At 41.7% G+C, this 24,884-nt stretch overlaps 1 long non-coding RNA gene across 4 annotated transcripts; it reads left to right on the top strand.

Annotated features, from left to right (window-relative positions):
• Positions 1–428: 428 nt before the first annotated feature.
• On the top strand, positions 429–10,268 carry LOC104678036. 4 transcript variants are annotated; one of them, XR_004055668.1, is made up of 7 exons: positions 429–635; positions 2,944–3,041; positions 3,259–3,344; positions 4,107–4,203; positions 4,886–5,086; positions 9,583–9,785; positions 9,999–10,268. It is a non-coding gene; the product is annotated as an uncharacterized LOC104678036 (long non-coding RNA). The 4 variants fall into 4 exon arrangements; XR_004055667.1 differs by having other exon boundaries at positions 9,583–10,268; XR_004055669.1 differs by having other exon boundaries at positions 4,031–4,203; positions 9,583–10,268.
• The last annotated feature ends 14,616 nt before the right edge of the window (positions 10,269–24,884 follow it).

The raw sequence follows: 24,884 nt of genomic DNA, 5'->3' as shown, positions 1-24,884 counted from the left end.
TTGTGTACATTGCCTGATTTTTTACCTATTGTATGTTTGAGAAATATGGCATGAAGAAATGAATGAAAGCACAGCGGAATGCATGATTTTCATGGAAAATCATGCTCACATCCTTGCACAGGAACAGTTGTATTATTATATTAAACTCAGAATAAAAAGCAAGAGCATTTCATGTGATGTCTTTAAAAATTCCATGCGGCTAGCGAGGTATACATCTGGAGTTGAAGGAAGCACCACACAAGGGTAACCAGGTCAGAAGGAGACATGCCAACACTAAGGAGGGAAGGAGGATGTGGACACTAAGAAATCACTTAATTCCTAACTCTTGACATTTATTTTTAAATGCGGTTATAAAAGAAGACTCAGAACATTTGGCTGTGTCATGGCTAAAAATACACATTTTTCACTTCTCCTCACTCCCTTCACCCTACCACCTCCTCTGAGACAAAAACAGTAAAAACAAGGATATACTGTGAGATGATAAAGATAAAATGAGAATGCTGTCTATACCCACAGACAGGGAACTGGATGCTCAGATGCCACAGGAACTCGTTTCTTCCTTCCCAAACCCAGGCCAAAGGACAACAGCTGGCTGGACTCAGGAGCAATCTTACTTCCCTTCCTGCTCCAGAAAGGTAACCACCTCTAGTAGCCTTGCTCCTGACCTCTGCCTCTGGAGTGGTATTTGCCACTGCACTGTGCTTTTTTGGGGAACTGAAATGGCCTCGTGTAAATAAAAAATGCTGGGTCGGCCGTGGTGGCTCGCCCCTGTAATCCCAGTGCTCCGAGAGGCCAAAGCAGGGAGGATTGCTTGAGGCCAGGAGTTGGAAACTAGCCTGGGCAACATAGTGAGATCCTCATCTTTACAAAATTTTTTAAAACCTAGCCAGGTGTGGTGGTAGGCCCCTGTTGTCCTAGCTACTTGGGAAGCTGAGGCAGGAGGATCACTCAAGCCCGTAAGTCTGAGGCTGCAGTCAGGTGTGATTGCATCACTGTACTCCAATTCGGGTGACGGAGTGAGACCTTGTCTCTTAAAAAAAGAAAAGCATTCATTTTTCATTTTGTTTTTCTCTGTTCAACTAAGTAACTCAAGCCATTTAAAAAAGTATTTGTCTTTAGAGAGCTTTTTTTTTTCATACAAGAGTCATACAAATAGTCATAGGTACACCAGTGGTTCACTCAAAGAATGATAGATTCTATAAACTGCAGGTCATCCCAGATGTCATCCAATATGACTTATGATTCATCAGAAACACTATTATATTTGACCTATGACAAGGACCAGTTCAGTTCAACAGGATCTTTTTTGAGAACCTACTATGTGCCAGTCACTGTATGCTAGCTGCTGTGGAAAACATAATTGACTAAAATACAACCCCTGAACCTGGGAATCTTCTAGTGTAGTGAGTGAGACAGACACACTGACAGATCTTTTAATGTAAGATGGTCATAAGATAGAGGTATACACACTGTGCTTTGGGAGCACAGAATAGGGACATTAGTCCAGCGGGGGGTTCATGGAAGGCTTCCTGTGAGGGATTTGATGACTGAGCTGACTGTGGACAAAAGAGGTAGGAAGTGGATTCCAGGCAGAGGAGCAACGGCATGGACAGGTGAGACTGCAGAAATCCTCAAACAGTGCAGTTGTTCTAGAGTATAGAGAGTGAGGCAGGAAGCGGCCAGAGTCGAGGCAGGAGAGGTGGTCAGCCCTCAGGCACGAGGGCTTTCTCTGCCTTGCCCTGGAGCCTCTAGGCAAAGAGGAGTCAATAAGAACTTAGGACAGAGGAATGACATGGTCAGATTTGTGGGCAGATGGAAGATTTAATATGGATTTAATTTAGTATGAATTTTAATTTAGTATATAGACTAGAGGCTTATGGAAGGCAATTGCAGAAGAGCAGAGCACTTGTAACTCCCACTGTGTGTGAAATTGTTAGTTCTCTTTCTGTTGCAAGTGACCAAACCCAGTGCAAACAGGCTTAAGTGGAAAAGGTACAGCCTGAGGGTGGATCTCAGGCATCTGCAGGGCTGGATACATATATTCACTCAATGACACCACAACTCTGTTTCTTTCTACAGTTTGGTTTTTTCCTTCCTGCAGAGAGAGAGCAAGTTAACAGGACAGTTCTTCATTTTATAGAACTGTCCTGCACATTGCAAGAGTCTAGCATTCCTGTCTCACAATGCCAAAAGCAACCCCCAAGCATTAGAACAACCCAGAAATCCCCATACATTAAAAAAGGAAAAGGTCTTGAGCGCAGTACTAGCTCCCATCTTGCACCATCACTCTGGGCATTCAAGACCCCTCTTTGCCAAACTTCAGTTTTCTCTAACACCACCTGCCTTTAAAACTCTAAATGGCTGCTGGTCAATTCGGTCTCCACTGACTCTGTGAGCAAGTAACCATCACTAGAGATCTCATCAAGTTGGAGTCTTTAAATCTGGACCCCACCCCACTTCTTTTAGTTTTTCTTTCCTGTTAGCATTGGTCTCCATGCTTGCCCATTCATAGAGGAAGAGAGACCATCTCCCTCCAGTTTTCTAGATCCCCATTGACAAGGATGATTCTGATGGGTGCTGCTTGTGTCACCTGGGAATCCTGGAGCCAATCGCTGGAGGATAGGATACTCTGATTGGCCACCCTGGGTCCTATGGGAAGGCACCAAAAAGGCTGACAGCCCCGCAAGACCACACACAATGGGGTAGAAGTTGTCCAAAGAAAGACATGTGTGTAAACAACTTATGTCTGCCTCAGGGGATAAATAAGCAACAACAAAATAGAATTACTGTACACCTCACCCTCCAATGTTGCATTTTGTGGTAAATAAATTTTAAACCCTCAAACTTCCTCTTACCTATTCCAATTTTCGTGAACTTGGAAAATGACCTAATTGAGTAGAACCCAAGAGTAATGAAGCACCACTTTGTGAAATGTTTATTTAGGACACCGATGGGAGGATGTGGTGGTGATGGTAGAGGCAGAGCTGTGAAGAACTGAGAGGCTGTTAGAAAACTGTGGTGGAACGGTGGCTGGGGAAAAGGTAAGAAAGTCAAGGGAAAGGGACAGTTGGCCTAATGGAAGAACATCAGTAAAGCAAGGACTCAAGGGGGAAGAGAAAGGAGAGAAAGGAGATGGGAGAGACAGTGAAACTTTATACCAGACCAACTAGAAGGGTTGGTTTATCCCAGGAAAAATAAGACAGAGAATATCTAGAATCAAGGAAGAGGTTAATTGATGAATTTCTAATATTTTTCAAGGACCTTGGCTTAGGACATGAATCCAGTGACCTGAGGTCAGCAGTTTCTATCTGAACCCAAGCGAGGTTGACCTGGGGCCTGGGCAGGTAAGAACCCTGCTTTTCCAGACATGAAGTCTAATAGGAACACAGATAAAAGTAGACTAGAGCAGACCAGTGACAGAGATGAGGCTGGTAGAGGAACCTCTTGACTATCCAGGAGACCCCAAGCTTGCTTTCAAGCGTTAAACTTCTGCCAGGATAATTGAGTGAAGGCAAGGCAGCTGTGTAAAGGTTTACCTCCAAATTTTCTTACCTTTTACATAGGTTCTAGAATGACAGAATCTCAAAATTGGGTGGATACAGAAGCCATTGCATCAGAGATCTCAGATCTTGATCCAACTCTGGGGAGGTCTGTTGACCTTGATCAAGTTGCTTAACATCTCTCAGCTTTGGTTTCATTATTAACAAACACACGTAACAACAGTCTCTGTTTACTTCACGAGATGACTGCGATAACCAGGTGACAGGACCTACATAATTTGGGGGGGCCAGTGCAAAATGAAAATGTGGGGTCCCTGGCTTAAAAAAATCATGAAGAATTTTAAGATGGCAACAGCAGGGCATTGAACCAAGTGCTTCTGAGATCAGAGCCCTGCGTGACCACACAGGTCTCATGGCCGTGAAGACAGCCCTGCCAGGCAAGGTAATGTGCATCAAAGTACTTTAGCAATCTGCAAAAGTTCAACAAATTGGTAAGGATTCTCTTTCTTTTTTCCCCCTTGGCTCTCCAGGATTGTATTTGCTGGGGCTGCTATCAAAAATACTGCGAACTGGATGGCTTAAACACCAGAAATTATTCTCTTACAGTTCTGGAGGACTAAAGTCCAAACTCAAGGTATCGGCAGGGCTGGTTTCCCTGAGAGCCACAAGTGAAGGATCTGTCCCAGGCATCTCTCCTTGGCTGGTAGGTAGCCATCTTCTCTTTATGTCTCTTTTACCTTGCCTTCCCTCTATGCATGTCTCTATGTCCAATTTTTCCTTCTTACAAGGACTGCAGTTATATTGGATTAGGGCCCGTGCTAATGACCTTGTTTTAATTTGATTACCTCTGTAAGACCCTATCTCCCTATAAGGGCACACTCTGAAGTACTAGGGGTTAGGATTTCAACATAAGAATTTAGGGGTGGGGGGGACAGTTAAATCCATAACAAACATCAGAGCCCCTGCACTCTTTGGAGGCATGCTGATGGTGTGAGGTCTCAGGAGGAAGTGGTAATGTTAGGGTCTAGTAGAGAAAGGCTCCTGCCCCCATGGTGGTGGTGTTTGGGCCCCGGTTTCTGCTGCCTAGTTGGCAGCTCTCACTGCTTGCATTATAAGCCTACTCTTCAGTTTCTGAAAGCTCTTCCATGTACACCCAATACATTCATTTTTGGTTTAAGGAAGCTAAAGTATGTTCTTGTGGCTTGCAAGTAAGAACCGTGACTGATACTGAGATACAACATTAGAATCAGGAAGGGAACTACTTGGACTTAAGTTTTGGGCCTCCCCACATTTGCTCAGCCCCATCGGCCTGCTGGGTCCCGGCTGTTTGCTCAGTGGGGAGCCCCAGCTTCCCAGTCTCACCTTCTCTCTGCCACTGTCTGCAGATGCTGCTTCCCCACAGGGTGAGGGCTGACAGCTGGGCTTAGGCATGGCTGCTACAATGCCCACCTTATGGGAGCCGAGGCGTTTGCAGCCCAGGCCCTAGCACAGGGCACCAGATCTTCCCAGCACTTGCAGACTCAGATGAAGCTTCTTGCCCCCTGGCTGGGAGCCTGGAAGATGGCTGCCTTGTCACTGCCTAAAAGGTAAATAGCCCAAATTGAGGGAGAGTTGAATCCACAGAGGACCCACTTTGACCAGAGAGTCAGGAGATAAGCTCCTCTCTCTTCCTCCCCTGTGACAATTTCGAAATGTGGTGGCTCCACATGGCCCGTCCAGAGAGTCCTGTGTGGCTGAGACTGGTGTGGTTTCTGCAGTACCCTGGCCAGTTTGGTTCATATCACCCCACATTGACTCCCTTACCCTCACCCTTCCAGCTCTGGGATACAGCCTTACACCTTAAACTTGGCCTCAGGCTCTGATTTCTATGGAAATCCTGAAGGCTGGGAACCTTGCAGGAAGACTTAGGTTTTGAATGTGGAAAGGGAAGAGAGGAAACCATTTCATTACACCCATATGTCCACAGCGCTCAACTTACCTGAGGTGCAAACACATAAACTGGCACAGACGGGGAACTGTGAACAATGAAGCTGGGTATGTTATGAAAATATCAATTATGTCAGAGCCACACAGGGACCTGAGGCAGTCATCCAGGATGATTCAGGACAGAAGCTGGAAAACAAAAGGGCTTTCACCTGGATGAGCCATTTAATGGCAGCTGTGTAAATGGACACCAGAGCCACATGTGTATATTTAAAGGGTGTGACTTACTCTCCCCATAATGACAGGTTCCTGAGCAGCAGGATAAAAGGAATTTTTACCGCTGTATAGTAGTTTACCACTTGAGTGCTCCAGAGAGCTCCACTGTCTCTATTTAGAACCAGCTTGAAGCTTACAGTTTAGACTGCAGTCCTACACCAGAGAAATAATGAGATATACCACTTCCGTGTAGCATTTATTTCAGCCCACAAATGATGATCGGTTAGGCTATTCAGGGATGTGTAAATACATTTATAAATTCTTATAGTTTCTTTTAAAAATAATTTTTCTAATTTATATTATTATTATTACATATTTTGGAAACAAGAGTCTTGCTCTGTCACCCAGGCTGGAGTACAGTGGTGTGATCTCGGCTCACTGCAACTTCCATCTCCTGGGTTCAAGCAATTCTCCTCTCTCAACCTCCAAGTAGCTGGGATTACACGCATGTGCCATCACACCTGGCTAATTTTTATATTTTTAGAGAGATGGGAGTCTCACTATGTTGGCCAGGCTGGCCTCAAGTGATCCAAATGCCTCGGCCTCCCAAAGTGCTGGGATTACAGGCGTGAGCCACTGCACCTGGCCTAGTTTCTTCTTAAAATGAGGTTTGAGTAGGTCTTCTAAAAATATTTAATAATAAAAACTGGAGTTTGGGACAACTAAAGACAACAATAAGGGAGATTCCAGAAGGAAAAACAGCCTGACATCTGCTAGTCCTGTGATACTGGCAAATGACCAGGCCTCTAAACCTCAGCCCCTCACCTACAAAGTAGAGAATATAATAACCTCTAACTTGTTATAAGAATTAGGGGAGCTAGTGTGTGGGGAAACCCTAGTGCTCATACATGTTAGTTATATTATCTTTATTGATCACTACAAATTACTGCTTCTCAAGAACACTTTGGCAGTATACAAAAACACACTATCCTGCCCCTCTCTGTTCCTCACATTTCAGAAGTAGAACACATGTTTCTATGCTCCAAATTGGCTCAAGGCAACTCTTCTCTAAATCAATTTTTTTTTTCTTTTTTTTTTTTTTGAGACAGGGTCTTACTCTGTCACCAAGGCTAGAATGCAGTGGCACGATCACAGCTCATACAGCCTTAAACTGCTAGGCTCAAGCAATCTTCCTACCTCAGCCTCCTGAGTAGCTGAAACTACAGGCACATGCCACTATGCCTGTTTTGGTTTCTTTTTTTAATTTTTTTATTATTATTTATTTCTATTTTTTGAGACGGAGTCTTGCTCTGTTGCCCAGGCTGGAGTGCAGTGGGGCAATCTCAGCTCACTGCAAGCTCTGCCTCTTGGGTCCAAGCAATTCTCCCTGTCTCAGTCTCCTGAGTAGCTGTGATTACAGGCACCCACCACCATGCCTGGCAAATTTTCATATTTTTAGTAGGGATAGGATTTTGCCATTGGCCAGGCTGGTTTCGAATTCTTGTCCTCAGGTGATCCACCTGCCTTGGCCTCCCAAAGCGCTGGGATTACAGGCGTGAGTCACTGCGCCTGGCCTCTTTATTTTTCTTTTTAGAGACAGGGTCTTGCTGTGTTGCCTGGGCTGGTCTCAAACTCCTGGCCTCAGGCAGTCTTCCCTCCTTGACCTCCCAAAGCACTGAGATTACAGAAAGGAGCCACTGTGCCCTGCCTAAATGAATTTATTTTTCTTCTTTTTGAGACAGAGTCTTGCTCTGTCATCCCGGCTGGAGTGCAGTGGCGTGATCTCGGCTCACTGCAACCTGCGCCTCCCAGATTCAAGCGATTCTCCTGCCTCAGCCTCCCGAGTAGCTGGGACTACAGGCGTGTGCCACTACGTCCAGCTAATTTTTTGTATTTTCAGTAGAGACGGGGTTTCACTATGTTAGCCAGGATAGTTTCAATCTCCTGACCTTGAGATCTACCCATGTCTGCCTCCCAAACTGCTGGGATTACAGGCATGAGCCTCCAAGCCTGGCCAACCAATTTCTTAATAGGAAGGCATCCACCTATGCCCTGAAGTGAAGATTGGGTCCCCAGTCTTCCTTGAGCAAGGTAGGTCTCAAATATTTGAGGGCATGGAAATCTCCTGGGCTATGTATAGATTTCTAGGCCTCATCCTCAAAAGTCCTGATTTAGTAGGCCTGGGGCTTGGGACTGGGGAATCACCTTTTTCACACATGTACACTGGTGCACACATTCACATACACATGCCATGATTCTGAAGCAGAAGATATTTAGGCCATATTTCCAGAAATATTCCCTGCAGGGCTCACTCCTCCAGCCTTATGATGTGTATATGCAAACAACCTGAGGTCATGGAAAGCATCTCCAGTGTTTTTCCCTTGGACTGCGGGCATATTTAATTAGCCAGTGCCCACACTGACCTTATTTTAATATTAGCACAGGTGCAATGGCTTACATTTAGAGTGTACCAATATAAAGAAGTTATAATGACGCAGTGCTTCCCAAACTTGGCTGCATGGTAGATACACTTAGGGAAATTTTTGATGCACTGCCCCTCCTCCATCTCTCTGGCCCATGCCCAAATCCAATTAGAAAATCGGCAAAAGATATAAAGAGACATTTTACTGAAGAGGATATACAGATGGCAAATAAACACATGAAAAGATGTTCAACATCACTCATTTTGATGGAAATGTAAACTAAACCACAATGAAGTTTCACTACACACCTACAGAACGGCTAAAGTAAAACATAGTGACAATATCAAATGTTGGCAGGAATGTGGAGAAATTGGATCTCTCCTTGCTGGTGGAGATGTAAAATGGTACAGCCACTCTGGAAAAAAGTTTGGCAGTTTCTTTAAAAACTAAACATATACTTAACATACGATCCAACAACAGCACTTCTGGCATTCATGCCAGAGAAATAAAAACTTATGTTCCTACACAAAAACTTTTTATAAATTTTTGAGACAGAGTCTTGCTCTATCACCCAGACTGGAGTGCAGTGGTGTGATTGTGGCTCACTGCAGCCTTGATCTCCTGGGCTCAAGCGATCCTCCTACCTCAGCCTCCTGAGTACCTGGAACCACAGGTTTATGCCACCATGCCCGGCTAATTTTTTTTTCCTTTGGTAGAGATGGGGTCTTGCTATGTTGCCCAGGCTGGTCACACAAAAACTTCTATACACATGTTCATGGCAGCTTTATCTGTAATAGCCCCAAGGCGTAGTACATCTATACCAGCAATAAAAAGGAATGAACTATCGATTCACACAACCTAGATGGATCTCAGGTGCATTATGGTAAGTGAAAAAGCCAATCTCAAAAAGGGTACACACTGTTTGATTCCATTTATTTATTTATTTAGAGACAGAGTCTCACTCTGTCGCCCAAGCTGAAGTGCAGTGGTGCAGTCTTGGCTCACTGCAATCTCCACCTCCTGGATTTGAGTGATTTTCGTGCCTCAGCCCCCTGAGTAGCTGGGACTACAGGCGCGCACCACCACACCAGGCTAATTTTGGGGTATTTTTAGTAGAGATGGGGTTTTGACATGTTAGCCAAGCTGGTCTCAAACTCCTGACCTCAAGTGATCCACCTGTCTCGGCCTCCCAAAGTGCTAGGATGACATATGTGAGCTATCACGCCTGGCCGATTCCATTTATTTAACAGTCTTGAAATGACAAAGTTATTGAGATTAGTGTTCGTCAGGAGTTAGGGATAGTAGAGAGAAGGCAGGTAGGTGATACCATAAAGGCATGTATTTATGATGATGGAATAGTTCTGCATCATAATTGCAATGCTGGTTATACGAATCTAGATATGTGATAAAGTGACAGAAAACTGTACACACACATTTTACCAAGGTCAATTTCCTCACATCTGGTGTGAGATGTAACCATTAGGAAAAACTTGTGGATTATAATTTTTTTTTTACAAAAGGAAAAGATCCTGATGTCCAGGCCACTCCCAGACCAATGAAATCAGAGTCTCCGAGGGTGCAGTCCATGCATCAGCGCGTGGCCCTGGTGATGACTAAGTGCAGCCAAGTCGCGGTTTACTATAAGGCAGTTCATAGATGCTGCTGCTGCTGCTAGCATTTCATCTGCTGAGTAGAAACAGCTCAGTAGAAACAGCCGTCCGAGGTACAGCCCTGCGGGACTTTGAGTGTTAATGTTGGGTGCATAGTGATGAGGCTTTTTTAAAGCCTTGAAATGGGGCCAACTGGTATTACCTAAGGAACGTTAAGTAAGAGTCAGTGTGTGAGCCTAAGCCCTGGCTATGGGAGGAGGGGCGAGTGAGGGAAGCACATGATGTTAAACTAGGCTAATGAGTTTAATTTCCCTTTGTTTTCCTAGATTTCTTGGCAAATAGAAAAAGCTCTCTTGGTTTTCCGTTTAAAGTTCATGACAGATTCCCTAAGTGTTTGTAAAACATCTGCCAACCACACTGATGAGCTCTCATACAAAGATTTTGGAGATACAGACTGATTTCCTTTGGTGACTACAACTGATTTTTTTTTTTTTTTTTTAGTTACTACAATTGATTTTATCTCTATAATTTTCTTCTCTGTCATCTTATTTTAAGCAAACAAAAACTGTGGCACAAAAATAAAGTGATGGTTTTTGAGGAAAATGTATCTATTTGTTTTTCTTTTTCTATCTTCAGTCAAAACATCTAAGGAATGATAATGAAAATAATAGAAAACCTTCTGCACTGGGAAACTGTTTCTCTCTGTTTTTAGCCTTCATTTTTTTTTTTTTTTTTTTTTTTTTTTTTTTTTTGCTGTTTTATTGCCAGAGCTTCCTATCTTTTCAGAGATTCATGTGCATAACAGTTTTAAATGTTTTTCCAAAATGAACTCCAGCTGAATCTCAGAGAAGAAAGCTTTGTTAATGGCAACAATTCATTTAAGATTAATATGAAGCTTTCTGGCTGATTGTTGGTGATGTCATATGAACCATTAGGTTGGTGCAAAAGTAACTGTGGTTTTACCATTAAAAGCAATTATTTTTGCACAAACCTAATACCAAAACATATAATGTCAAACTGTGGTCCATTTCTATTATATTTCCCAAGACAATTAAATTGGTATATAATTTTTTTCATAGATTTTCAGTTTATAATATGTAGTGAAATTAAATAATTATCTAGAATAGCATTGCTAATTGTAACATTACTTAAATATTTATGAAAAATAAACTTTGATCTGCCATTTCACTCACAGCTGCTCAAGGATAGTAAAAGATGAGATTCTAAATTTCACAGCTAGAGGCCTACATTTTGATCTTTATATAAGATTTAATGAAATTCACCCTGACATTTTTGGTCATTTTTATACATTCTCAACCAACTAGGAGTACAAGATCTATAAGTGAGGGTCTACTAAATTATTTGGTATAAAAAGGGGTCAATGTACTTCATAATAATTAGTCATAACAAATGCTATGGGCATTTATTGAGCATTTGTGTGTAGACATTATGCTATTGTAGATATTTTCTGTTAACCTGATATTAATGCATGTCTTTACACCCAGCCCTCCAAGAGATACTATGCAAATGCTTTAACATCTGGCATTTGATGAAAAATAGCGGAGATTTTAAAGAATGGCACTGAGAAAGTCTTGTCACGTTTTTATGGAAATCCATTCTGGAAGCATTTCTTTCCATTATATGTCTTGTCTATTTCATATTGAAAGCCCTTTTATCACAGCCTCAATTTGCATTAGTATTTTAACATCAAAGATGAACTTAGCCAGTGCAATGACAATATGATAAAAACATAAAATGATATAACAACAATCTTGCTTATTACTCATCCTGTCTCATTAAGCCACTTACCACAAAAGAAGCTTGAGATCTCTTAGGAGCAAGATAGAATTCTTAGGAGTCAGCCTTTCTGAGCCAGTGGCAGGATAGTTGCTTCTAAAGGGGCTGTGTGTGTAGGTGCTGGAGGGGTTAGGTCTCCAGGAGGGACAAGACGGGCAGTTGGAAATAAATTCAGAATCCTGCCTCTGTTGTAGCAAAACTCTCCATTCTCTTTCTCACCTTTTCTCAGAACCTGCTTACATAACCGTGGTTAACCTATATGCGTAAGCATGATTAAAAAGATTGACACAGTCTGGCAGTCTTTTCTGTGCTGTGCACCCAAGAGCACAACCCTTGGGCCTGAAGCGTTGGCAGCAGGCTCTGGCTGTGTGCGTGGTGCAGGTCAGTCCGGCCTGCTTGCCAGTTACTCAGTAGTTATGTTCAGGGAGAAGCAAGCCATGTTCGTTAGGCAGATTGCTGCACTCTGAGCACAAAAATGTCAAGGGCACATAATTATTACTAATGCAAAAACAGAAGAGCTGCTGCAATTAAGAGGCAGTGGAGCGGTGCCTTTCTTATTCCTGGAGAGACTGGAATTACAGTGAGACAGCACATTGGGCTTTCTCTGCCACCTAGTATACACAAATATTTTCAATTAATTATAATGTGTAATGGTTTATTTATTTTTGGATCTCCTGTCTCCCCGTAGGCTTCATGTGGGCAAAGACCACATGTCTGGCTTGTTCACCACTGTACACTCCCAGGACATGGTAGGAATTTAGTGGCTATCTAATGAATGACCATAGTATTTCAGTTTTAGGAAAGAATTTCCAAATACATTTTTCCCCATTCATTGAGTCCTTATTCAACCAAGTTAACTAGACAGTATGACCTCTACATTGTTCATGGGGAATTACTGAGCCAGACCTGGGGGAAATGACACAATATCCCATTAATTTTTTTTTTTTTTTTTTTTTTTTTTTTTTTTTTTTTTTTGAGGTGGAGTCTCGCTCTATCGCCCGGTCTGGAGTGCAGTGGCCAGATCTCAGCTCACTGCAAGCTCCGCCTCCCGGGTTTACGCCATTCTCCTGCCTCAGCCTCCCGAGTAGCTGGGACTACAGGCGCCCGCCACCTCGCCCGGCTAGTTTTTTGTATTTTTTTAGTAGAGACGGGGTTTCACCGTGTTAGCCAGGATGGTCTCGATCTCCTGACCTCGTGATCCGCCCATCTCGGCCTCCCAAAGTGCTGGGATTACAGGCTTGAGCCACAGCGCCCGGCCCCCATTAATTTTTTTTAAAAATTATTTTTAATGTTTGTGTGTGTATAATAGGTATACATATTTATGGGTTACGTGACATATTTTGATATAGGCATGCAATGCATAATAATCACATCAGGGTAAATGGTGTATCCATCCCCCAAGCATTTATCCTTTGTGTTACAATCCATTTATATTATTTTAGTTACTTTAAAATGTACAATTACATTATTTTTTGCTATAGTCACCTTGTTGTGCTAACCAATACTATGTCATATTCATCCTTTTTTTCTGAACCTATTAACCATCCCCATTTCCACCTACTCCACCACTACCCTTTCCAGCCTCTGATAACCATCCTTCTACTATCTCAATGAGTTCAATTTTTTAAATTTTTAGCTCCCACAAATAAGTGAGAACATATGAAGTTTCTGTTTCTGTGCCTGGCTTATTTCACTTAACACAATGACCTCCAGTTCCATCCATGTTGTTGCAAATGACAGGATCTTATTCTTTCTTATGACTGAATAGCACTCCATTGTATATATGGACCACATTTTCTTTGTCCAGTCGTCTATTGATGGACACTTAGGTTGCTTCCAAATCTTAGCTATTGTGAACCGTGCTGCAATTAATTAATGTTTTATGTAAGGCATCATGGCCTTGAAAACTTGAATATATACAAAAATGTCATAGACTAAGAAGATCTTGTCTTGGAAGATCTACACAAAGAAGCTCTTGTCTTGGAAGATCTACACATATTTCATTTTGTATAGTCACATTCTGTATCCAAATGAGAAGGATTTCTTAGAAGGGAGATTTCATTGCCTCCTATAATTTATTCAAATGCTTAACAGCCTTAAAGATAACTACCACACTGTTGACACATAACAGATGTTAAATAAATATTATTGTTGTTTTTGTGAATTGAACTCAGCAGTAAAAAATGAAAATTGCAGCTGCTAAATATTTGGTGTGAGTTATAGCAGTTCTCTTTAATCTGTTTTTAGTTGAGTTGTGTTTGCATGAGTTAAATTGTTTTCCTTCTGGTGTCCAATTTACATGCAGCTCTTCTACCAGAGGCGAGCATTTCCGCCAGCCATTTTTAATTTGATATGCTCAGCACTTTGAGGTAGCTGGCTCCTGGGCATAAGTCAGATTCTGACTCACTGGCTGGATCACCATCCTCAGGACCCCTTGCAGGGTAGACCTTGCTCAGTTGTTCCTTGATTTTCTTCTGTATATTTGAAAGAAATACATGCTCTTGTGATGTGCAACGCTTCCTAGATGTCACCTTTTAAGTTTATTGCAAATCACATTTTTATAGTTCTTTAGTTATTGAATTTTAGACCCATATAACTTCTAAGCATGAAGTATTATTGTTACACACACATTAAGTACTTTCTTATGAGTCAAGTTCTAGAACTACAGCTATCAGGATGATTAAAGCATTTGTTTACCCCCTGGCTTACCACCATAAGTGAAGGAGATGTAGCTTTCTCTGCAAAGAATTATGCATGAGAAGGCATCTTGGCCAAGGCCAAGGGCTAAAGATTAAGAGTATTATTCACAGATTATTTTAAACTTAAAATTGTAAAAGAACCCAACTCAACTGAGGTGTAATTGACATGCAACATGTTGTACATACTAAAACTGTTCTATTTGATAAGTTTTGACATGTGTGTAAACCAGTGAAACTATAATCAAGATAGTGAACGTATTCATCATCCCCAAAGGGTCCTTGTGCCCCTTTGTCATCTCTCCTTCCCACCCCAATCTGCTGTCATTATAAATTAGTTTGCCTTCTCTAGAATTTCATGTAAATGAAAATTTATAGTATGTACTCTCTGAGTCCTTTATCTTGCTTCTATTACTCAGCATAATCATGTTGAGATTCATCCAAGTTGAAGTGTATGGGTATTAATGGTTCATTCCTTTTTATTGCTGAGTAGTCACTCTCCATTACATGGATAGCCTATACAGTATATCTACTTATCTGTGAATGGAAATTTGGGCTCTTTCCAGTTTTCCTTTTACAATTAAAGCTGCTATGAGCATTCAATCCACATGTGTTTGAATGAATATATATTTCCTTTCCTTTTGGCTAAACACCTAGAAGCAGAATGGCTGGATCATATGATAGGTGTATGTTTAACTTTCAAAGACTCTGTCAATTGTCTTCCAAAGTGTCTGTATCATTTTCCATTCCCAGCAGCAGTATATAAGAGTTCCAGTTCTTCCACATCCTCACCTACGTTGACATGGTCAATCTTTCTCTTTTTGGTCATTCTAATAGGTACATAGTGGTAACTCATTGTGGACTTAATTTGCATTTCCCTAATAGATAATGATGTCAAGCATATTTTCATGCACTTAATTTACTATTAGTCTGTCTTCATGGATGATGTTTCTGTTCAAATCTTTTGCCCAGGTTTTTACTGAGTTGTTTTCTTATAATATAGTTTTGGAAGTTCTTTATATATTCTGAATGAATTTCATCATTGGATATATGATTTAAAAAGATTTTCTCCCAGCCTGTGCCTGCCTTTTCATTCTTTGAAAGAGCAGAAGTTTTAAATTTTGATGAAGTTTAACTCACCAATTTGTTCTTTTTTGGATTATACTTTTGAGGTTGGGTCTATAAGATCTTTGTTTAACCCAAGGTTAAAGATTTTTTCCTTATGTTTTCTCATAGAAGTTGTATAATATTTAGTTTTACATTTAGGCCTATGGCCCATTTTGAGTTAACTTTTAAACATGGTACAAGATATGAAGTCCATTTTTTTTGGCATATGAATATCCCATTGTTCCAGTACCATTTGTTGAAGGGATTTTCCTTTCTCCACTGCTTTGCCTTTGTGACTTTATAAAAAATCATTTTCCATCTGTAGGTGGGTCTATTTCTGGATGTTTTGTTCCATGGCTCTATGTCTATCTTTATGACAATAACACCTCTCTTGATTAGTTTGGCTTTATAGAAAGTCTTGAAATCAGGTAGTAGTAGTCCTCCAACTTTATTCTTCTTTTCTTGTATTATTATTATTTTTTAGAGACATGGTCTTGCTCTTTTGCCCAGGCTAGAGTGCGGTGGCATAAGCATAGCTCACTGCACTCTCCAGCTCCTGGGCTCCAGCAGTCCTCCCACTTCAGCCTCTTGAGTAGCTAGGGCTACAGGTGCACACCATCATGCCTGGCCAAATGTTTTATTTTTGTAGAGATGGGGTCTTGCTATGTTGCCTAGGCTAGTCATTGTTTTTGTTTTCAAAGTTGCTTTCACTATTCTAAGTCCCTTGGATTTCAGAATTAGGTTGTTAATTTCTACAAAAACAAAGCCTTCTGCTATATTGATTGGCAGTGAGTTGACTCTATAGGTCAATTTGGGAAGAATGAACATCTTAATAATATCAATTCTTCTAAATCATGAACATGCTATATCTGTTTGTTTGTTTAGTTAGGTCTAATTTAATTCCTGTTGCCAGTGTTTTATAGTTTTAGTGTAGAAGACTTTCACATCTTTTGTCAGATTTATCCCTATTTCATATATTTGATACTATTGTAAATAGCATTTTAAAAACTTTATTTTCCAGTTCATTGCTAGTATATACAAATACAATTGATTTTTGCATATTAATCTTGTATCCTATGATCTTGCTAAAATAATTTGTTCTAGTATTTTTAAAACATAGATTCCATCACATTTTCTACATACATGACCATGTTATCTGCAAATGGAGAGGCTGACTATGACAAATATTGGTTTGTAGTTTTCTTGTAGTTTTTTTGTTAGGTTTTAGTATCATTTGGTAAGGATCTTTTAGTACTGTTAGAGATATGGGTACATCGTCTCCTTACTTGTAATGTTTCCCCCCCTCCCCAAAGAAGTCTGCTCTCAACCTTATCTTTGTTCTTCTGTATATAATGTGTGGGTTTTTTTCATGTGGTTGCTTTTACGATTATTCTCTTTATCCGTTTCTGAGCAATTCAGTCATGATGTGTCTTGATGTTGCTTTATTTATATTTTTTGTATTTGGAATTCACAATTGGATTTGTGGGTAATTTTCATAAAATTTGGAAATTTTCCAGCCATTTCTTCAAATATACATAGTTATATATATTTTGTTTGTTGGTTTTTGGGACAGAGTCTCGCACTGTTGCTCAGGCTGGAGTGAAATGGTGCAATCTCGGCTCACTGCAACCTCTGCTTCCCAGATTCAAGCAATTCTCCTGCCCTCAGCCTCCCATCTTCAAATATTTTTGTACCCTTATCTTTGTCCTATTTTTCAGGAACTCCAGTTTCACAAATATTAGCCCAAGTGAAACTGGCCCACAGCTCACTGATCCTCTGCTCATTAAAAAAAAAAATCTCTGTGATGCTATGATGGTTGATTTTGGGTATCAACTTGCCTGGATTAAGGGACACTTAGGTACCTGAGAAAGCATTGTTTATTATCAGTGCTTCAGTGGGCACTGAGCACATCCCTTTTCTGCTGAAAGGGAAACATAGATGGCTTGCCATTTGATTGGAATGATTGGGCTGCCCCAGGAATGGTTGAGAGGGTGTTTCCAGATGAGATGAGATTGGCATGTGAGTTGGTGGACTGAGTGGGGAAGATCTAGCTTCAATGTGGATGGACATCATCCAATCAGTTGGGGGCCTGAATTGAACAAAAAGATGGAGTAAGAGTGAATTTTTGCTCTCTCTTCCAGAGTGGGGATGTGCCTTTGGACATCATAACTCTAGATTCTCTGGCTATTGGACAATAGGACTTGTATGGCAGCCCCCTGGGTTCTCAGGCCTTCAGCCTCAGTTTCAGAATTCTCACCATCAGCCTTCTTGGTTCTGAGGCCTTTGGACTTGGACTGAGTCATACTACTGGTTGCCTGCTTCTCCAGCTTGCAGACAGGATGTTGTGGGACTTCTCAACCTCAATCAAGTGAGCCAATTCTCATCATCAGTCCTTTCTCATGTATCTACATATATGTATTCTATCAGTTCTGTCTGGGTAACCATGACTAAATCAGTTTCCTTTCTCTCTTTGCTTCATTTTGGACAGCTTCTATGTCTACGTCTCCAAGGTCACCAATCTCTTCTACAATGTCTAATCTGTCAATAATACCATTAAGAGTACTTTACAGCTCACACATTGTAGTCTTCATCTCTAGAAGTTTGATTTGAATCTTTTTTATATCTCTCATGCATCTATTAGTTATAATTCTTTTACTATCCTTGTTTGCCAATTCTAACCTTAGTGTCAGTTGTGAGTCAGTTTCAATTGATTGATTTTTATTCTTACTATGAGTCACATTTTTCTGCTTCTTTGCATGCCTAGTAATGTTTTTATTAGATTTCAGACTGTCTTAGTCAATTTGTGCTGCTGTAACAAATTACCATAAACTAGGTGGTTTGTAAACAACAAACATGTATTTCTCATAGTTCTGGAAACTGAAATTCTGAAATCAGGATGTCTGCACAGTTGGTTCTGGTGAGGGTCCTCTTCTGGGTTGCATATTGTCAACTTTACATGGCAAAGATAGAAAAAGCCAGCTCTCGCGTGTTTCTTTAATAAGAGCACTAATTCCATCCATGGGGGTCCACTTTTAGGACCTAATTTTCTCCTAAAGGCCCACCTCCAAATATCATCATAATGGGAGTTAGGATTTCAACATATAAATTTAGAGGGGGACACAAACATTCAGTTCATAACACAAACATTGTGCATTTTATCTTGTTGAGCACTGGATATTTTGGAATTCCTATAAATATTATCGAGCTTTGTTCTGGGATACAAAGAAGTTACTTGAAACCATTGTGGAAGACAGTGTGGCGATTCCTCAGGGATCTAGAACTAGAAATACCATTTGACCCAGCCGTCCCATTACTGGGTATATACCCAAAGGATTATAAATCATGCTGCTCTACAGACACATGCACACGTAAGTTTATTGTGGCACTGTTCACAATGGCAAAGACTTGGAACCAACCCAAATGTCCAACAATGATAGACTGGATTAAGAAAATGTGGCACATATATACCATGGAATACTATGCAGTCATAAAAAAGGATGAGTTCATGTCCTTTGTCGGGACATGGATGCATCTGGAAACCATCATTCTCAGCAAACTATCACAAGAACAAAAAACCAAACACCACATGTTCTCACTCATAGGTGAGAACTGAACAATGAGAACACTTGGACACAGGAAGGGGAACATCACACACTGGGGCCTGTTGTGGGGTGGGGAGAGGGGGAAGGGATAGCATTAGGAGATATACCTAATGTAAATGACGAGTTAATGGGTGCAGCACACCAACATGGCACATGTATACATATGTAACAAACCTGCACATTGTGCACATGTACCCTAGAACTTAAAGTATAATTAAAAAAAAAAAAAAGAAGAAGTTACTTGAAAACAAATTGATTCTTTCAGACCTTACTTTTTCCAATTTGTTAGGCGGGTCTGGAGCAGGGGTCTGGGTCTGCTCAGTCCAGGACTAATTCTTCCCTATTCCTTAGCCAAAGTCTTTTATACTCTACCAATGGCCTGTGAATCATGGGGCTTGCTTTCTGGCTGGTGGAAACCAACATTGTTATTGGATCTGTTTGAACACTGGACACTGTTACCTCCCATTATGAGTAGTTTTTTCCCCAGCCTCAGGTAGTTGCTTCACATACATACATTGATGAGTACTCAGCTGAATGTTGTGGTGGGGGGGATGTGTATTAGTCCATTTTCACACTGCTATAAAGAACTACTTGAGACTGGGTAATTTATTAAAGGAAAGAGGTTTAATTGACTCACAGTTCCTCGTGGCTGAGGAGGCCTCAGGAAACTTACAATCATGGTGGAAAAGGAAGGATAAGCAAGTACTTTCTTCACATGGTGGCAGGAGAGAAAGACTGTGAAGGGGGAAGTGCCACTTTTAAACCATCGGATCTCATGAGAACTCACTATCATGAGAACAGCATGGGGGAAACTGCCCGTGTGATCCAATCACCTCCCACCAGGTCCCCCCCTCTACACAAGGAGGGATCCCTCCCTCTACATATATACTAAGCTAAATAAAAGCACGAAAAACAAAGAACAAAGCAGAATTCAGCATGTGTTTGTGTGTATAGAACCTTCATATGTACCTATAATTACTTCATTACAACAGACAGGCATAAATTTAAATTAATTGAGGCATCTCCCGATCCCACATCTAGTCTGAGTCATCCAAACAACAAGAGGAAAATTTGTTCTGGGTAAGGTTTTATATTTTCTTTGCCTTGATATTCTTATCTACTTTGAAATGTTTTGTTGTAAACATTTTAGTCTCTTTTTAATATGTTTTAACAATCAATCTAAAACTCATTATTTGCTTTAAAAGTACATAACTGAAGACAAATCACCTGCATATCACTCTGTCTCCGGGATACTTTTGCATATGTTTGGTGAGTCACTTAACTAGTATTAATTTTCAAGTAGTAATTCAGTTGTGGGAAGGCAAATGTTTACTTTAAGTGTGTTTTCTTACGAAAAATTAAGATCTACACTAGACAAATGAGACTAGACAAATGTTATGTCTGAATGTTTGTATGTCCCCAAAATTGCTACGTTGAAATCTTCACTCCTAAGGTAATGATATTAGGAGGTGAGGCCTCTGGGAGGTGATTAATTCTGGAGAGTGAAGCTCTCATGAATGGGATTCATGCCCTGTCAAAGAGGCCCCTGAGAGATGTGTAGCCCCTTCTACCATGTGAGGACGCAGCTAACCAAAAAGCGGGCCCTCACCACACACTGAATGTGCCTTGACGTTGGCTTTTCACCTCCAGAACTGTGAGAAATAAATTTCTGTTGTTTACAAGCCATGCAATTTATGGCATTTCATTATAGCCACCCAAATGGACTGAGACAACAAGTAAAAGAGTTGTAAACAGAAATGCACTCAACTGTCTACTTTGTCTACTCAAGAACTAAGCCTTCTTGGTTAAAGGGAATCAGAAACTTGAGGTAGTCATCTAAAGAAATGTGGTCAAAATTCCACCGAAATGAGAACTGCTTCAGAACATGATATAATAAAGTATTATTCTGTACTGGACAGCGAAGTTAGTGGTTGGTGGAGTTTGTCTTTAGTAGACAAATCTCCTCCTCATCTTTCTCATCCTCTGTGCCCAGGGCCAGCAGTGTCCATGAAATAGGCAGAATTTCAGGGAAGGGAGGATTTGTACCTTTATACTTTGCCCATCTGTGACTGATAAACAATGTGTCCATTTACTGAATCTCTGCTAGGTAGGTACTGATAATTCAACTAATAACAACAATAATAGCTAACACTTGATACTATGTGGTAGGTACCAGTCTAAGTACTTTCAATATATTAATACTTTTAATAATCATTACATCCTATGAGGTAGGTACTATTAATTATTTCCTGTTTACAGGAGGAAACAGAGGCACAGTTAGCACTACTAAGTGACAAAATCTGGATTTTTACCCAGGCATCTTGGCTGCAGAGTCCTACCTTGATTATAGTATACTGCCTTTCAGATGGAAAGGTAAATGAGGTACTATTTCTGTCCTGGAAGTGCCCTGGTGCAGTAGGGGAAACAAATGCAGTTATTCATTCATTTATTCCTTCCTTTCTTCCTTCAATGTTCATCAAGCACCTGCTCTATGTCAAGAGCTTGGTATATCCCTTGCCGCCATGGAACTTACAGACATACAAGCAGTCATAAAATGTGGCAAATGCAAAATGGAGACATGTACAGAGTATTTATTATGGGACTCCCAACTAGTAGCAGTTACTGTAGTCTTGGGGGTTAGGAAGAGGTTCCTAAATAAAGTGATATTCTTATTTATTATGTATTTATTTATTTATTGAGACAGAGTCTTGCTCTGTTTTCTAGGCTGGAGTGCAGTGGTATGATCTCGGCTCACTGCAACCTCTGCCTCCCAGGTTCAAGTGATTCTCCTGCCTCAGCCTCCTGAGTAGCTGGGATTACAGGCGCGGGCCACCATGCCCAGCTAAGTTTTGTATTTTTAGTAGCGATGGGGTTTCACCACGTTGGCCAGACTGGCCTGGAACTCCTGGCCTCAGGTGATTCACCCACCGTGGCATCCCAAAGTGCTGGGATTACAGGCGTGAGCCACTGCACTGGGCCTTGAGGTTCTTTTCTAAGGATGAATTGCACATCTCCTGTTTAAAACAACACAATTCCTGGGAGACTGACTGATGAGTTGGATTCATTATTTTCTAACATTTTGAATTTTTGAATGAATTTTTCTTTTCTGAGGAGCAGGTTCTGATGAATACTGGTGAGAAAGGGACATTGTTGGTGTTGGGCAGCTGGGGTCAGTGAGAGGGGTCCCCTAGATGCGGGAGGGAGGTGGAAGCTTCTGAAGGGCACACCTGCTTTGCTTCTCAATTTCCCTTCTTTCTGCTCCCAGGCCCAGTGCTGGACAGATCCACCCAGGCTCAACTGCCCTGAGAATGGCTCAAGCTCCAGAATGACTATGTTCCGTGCTCTTATATCTTGGTCAGTGTCTTAGTTCCCCGTGGAGAAAACCTGCTGTTTTAAATCTACATGTGTTCATTTTAAAAGTAATTTTTAATACTGTGTTCTGGGTCTATGATTATCCCTTTGAAATCAGAGATTTGGGTTTCTTAGAGTTCTGTGTTACGGTAAAAGTTGCTTAAGAAATCATTTGTATGTAATTTCAAGCTGTCCGTGGGTTGGGGATTTAGGCTGCCAGGAGGATTTCTACTTTATGAAGAGAGGGACACCACCACGGAGAATCACCCTGGCTGCGTAATCTGTGTGTGGTCCTTCTTCCGAGAGAGGATGGAAAAGGCATTTGCTCCCTTGCACAAAGAAAGCATGTGGGTTGTCATGTGGGATTTACGTTCTTTGTATGCTTAGAGGAGATCCAAACAGACCTTTATAGCGCGGGAGGATTTGACAGAAAATCAGGTAGTGTGTCAGTGTAAGAAAGGGAAAGAAAGCAAGGTAAAGGGATACAGACGAATGGGGTGTGGTTTTAGGTGGTGTAGCCAAGGAGGCGGTTTCTAAGGAGGTGACCTTTAAGCAGAGCCTGTGTGAAATGAGAGAGCAAGTCACTGCCAAGAGGAGCGGGAGAGGGGAGAGCCAGACAGACGCCGGACGTCGGGTGGTGCTGACGCAGGCCCTTGGCTGTGCCGTCCAGGGGGCGTGATTATTACAGGAAGGCACATTTTGTGTAGCTTTGCCCAAAGAGAGAAGCTGTTTTCTCTCAGCGATGGAACACGCTAGCTGGCTGCCATGACGTCTTCACTTGTCCGTCACTGCCGCTCTGTGAGCAGGCAGCCATCAGGACTCAGAGAGTGGCATGCTGGACGGGCCGACTCTGACAAGGAGCAAGGTTAGAAGTGGGACCCATCCCACTCAAATGAGGTTGCCATGGTTATCACCCCTGGGAGGGTCTGTGCCCCTGGGGGAGAAAGGTTTCCTAACACAATACAGAGAGATGGAGAGGCCTCAGAGTCTAACTTCACACATTTCAACATTTTGTTCAGAACCAATTCCAGATTCTGGAACAAAGCCTTCCTCCCTTCCTTTTCCCCACCCTCTATGCACTTCTGCCTCCTCCCTTTCATTCCTCCTCCCTCCTTCCTTCTCTTCTCTTCCTCTGTCCTTCCCTTAGAGACACAGAATTACATAAACCCCAACCCTTAGTTCACAGCCCTCTCTCCTGGCTGGCCTACGCAGCATCTTGGAGCAGAACATTTTAAGTGCTTGGTGTTTCCCTGCTTCTCTCCTTCTCTTGAATGGGTGGCTAGCGTTAATCCTTCAGTTCCCGAATGCTGACACCCTGACACTGGGAGGCATGGGGGCCAGTAGCCCATAACCTGCTGTGACTGTGGAGGAGGTGCAGGGATGGCGATATTCATGTTTACTGACTTGCCATCTAACGTGATGCAGACTTTAAATCTCCTTTGAACAACCTTTTGTTTTTAGAGGAAAAAAAGCTTTCCAAAGATGTGCTGCATTGAGTCCTGAGTGGAAGTACAGTGGAGCTGCAGGGAGTGCAGCCCTGGCAGTGTCAGGGTTCCCTGCAGCACCTTCTGTCCCTACTGTCCCTACTGTCAGAGGGAGTGCTGCAGAGAGCTGCCTGCTGCCTGCTCAGGGAATCCTTTGCAGACTTCCCCAGTCACAGGGCATTAGAGTGGAGCCCAGTGAGTTACTGCCGGGCCTGCTATTTCTAGCCACTCCTCTCTTAAGCAGACATATGTACCCAAGAGCATTTCTAGACAGAACTAGGTTTCCTGTCGCCTGTGGCTTCAAACAGCCTTTCATTATTAATCCTTTTAAAGAACATGACCTGCACCTGTTCAGACTTTAGCAGGATTACAAGTAGTTACTGGAAAAGAAGCGTGAAAAAGGTAGGAGCTCAGTTCTGCAGTGCAAAGGTTTTGCATGGTGTCCACCACTACCGTATCTGCCAGTCTCTCAGGATTCATGCTGCCTTGTGGATTACTACACAGCTGCTCGAATCTGGATTAGGATACCTTTAAGGACACAGTAAAGTACTCTCGAAGAGTTGAAAATAGGAAGAAGAGGAATAATTGAACAATTGTATATTGCATAGACATATACTTTGTGAAATCCTCAAAGCTTCCTGTGCCGAACAGTTTTTTGAGATGGAGTCTTGCTCTGTTGCCCAGGCTGGAGTGCGGTGGCACGATCTTGGCTCACTGCAGACTCCGCCTCCTGGGTTCAAGCGATTCTCCTGCTTCAGCCACCTCAATAGCTGGGATTACAGGTGCCCGCCACCATGCCTGGCTAATTTTTGTATTTTTAGTAGAGATGGGTTTCACCATGTTGGCTAGGCTGGTCTCAAACTCCTGGCCTCAAATGATCCACCCGCCTCAGCCTCCCAAAGTGTTGGGATTACAGGCATGAGCCACCTGCACCTGGCTTGCTGAACACTTTTGATGACAACAATCACTATTATTTCCTTAGCAGTATCAATTTCATCATCAGGCAGTACAGACTAGTACGTTTTCAAAAGGTCTTAGCTCAATTAACATAGTTGGGCTCCATTCCATTTTAATAATGTCTCTTTAAGACACTGAGTTTCTTCCAAATAGCATAAATCAAGGTGACAAGATTTAGAAATAATAATTAATCAATAAAATATGTCATTTAAAATGCT

The sequence above is a fragment of the Rhinopithecus roxellana genome, chromosome 21 (genome assembly GCF_007565055.1).
Source record: "Rhinopithecus roxellana isolate Shanxi Qingling chromosome 21, ASM756505v1, whole genome shotgun sequence".
Taxonomy (NCBI): Eukaryota; Metazoa; Chordata; class Mammalia; order Primates; family Cercopithecidae; genus Rhinopithecus; species Rhinopithecus roxellana.
Note: the sequence above shows the minus strand (reverse complement) of the source record. Positions and strands in the feature narration are given on the sequence as shown.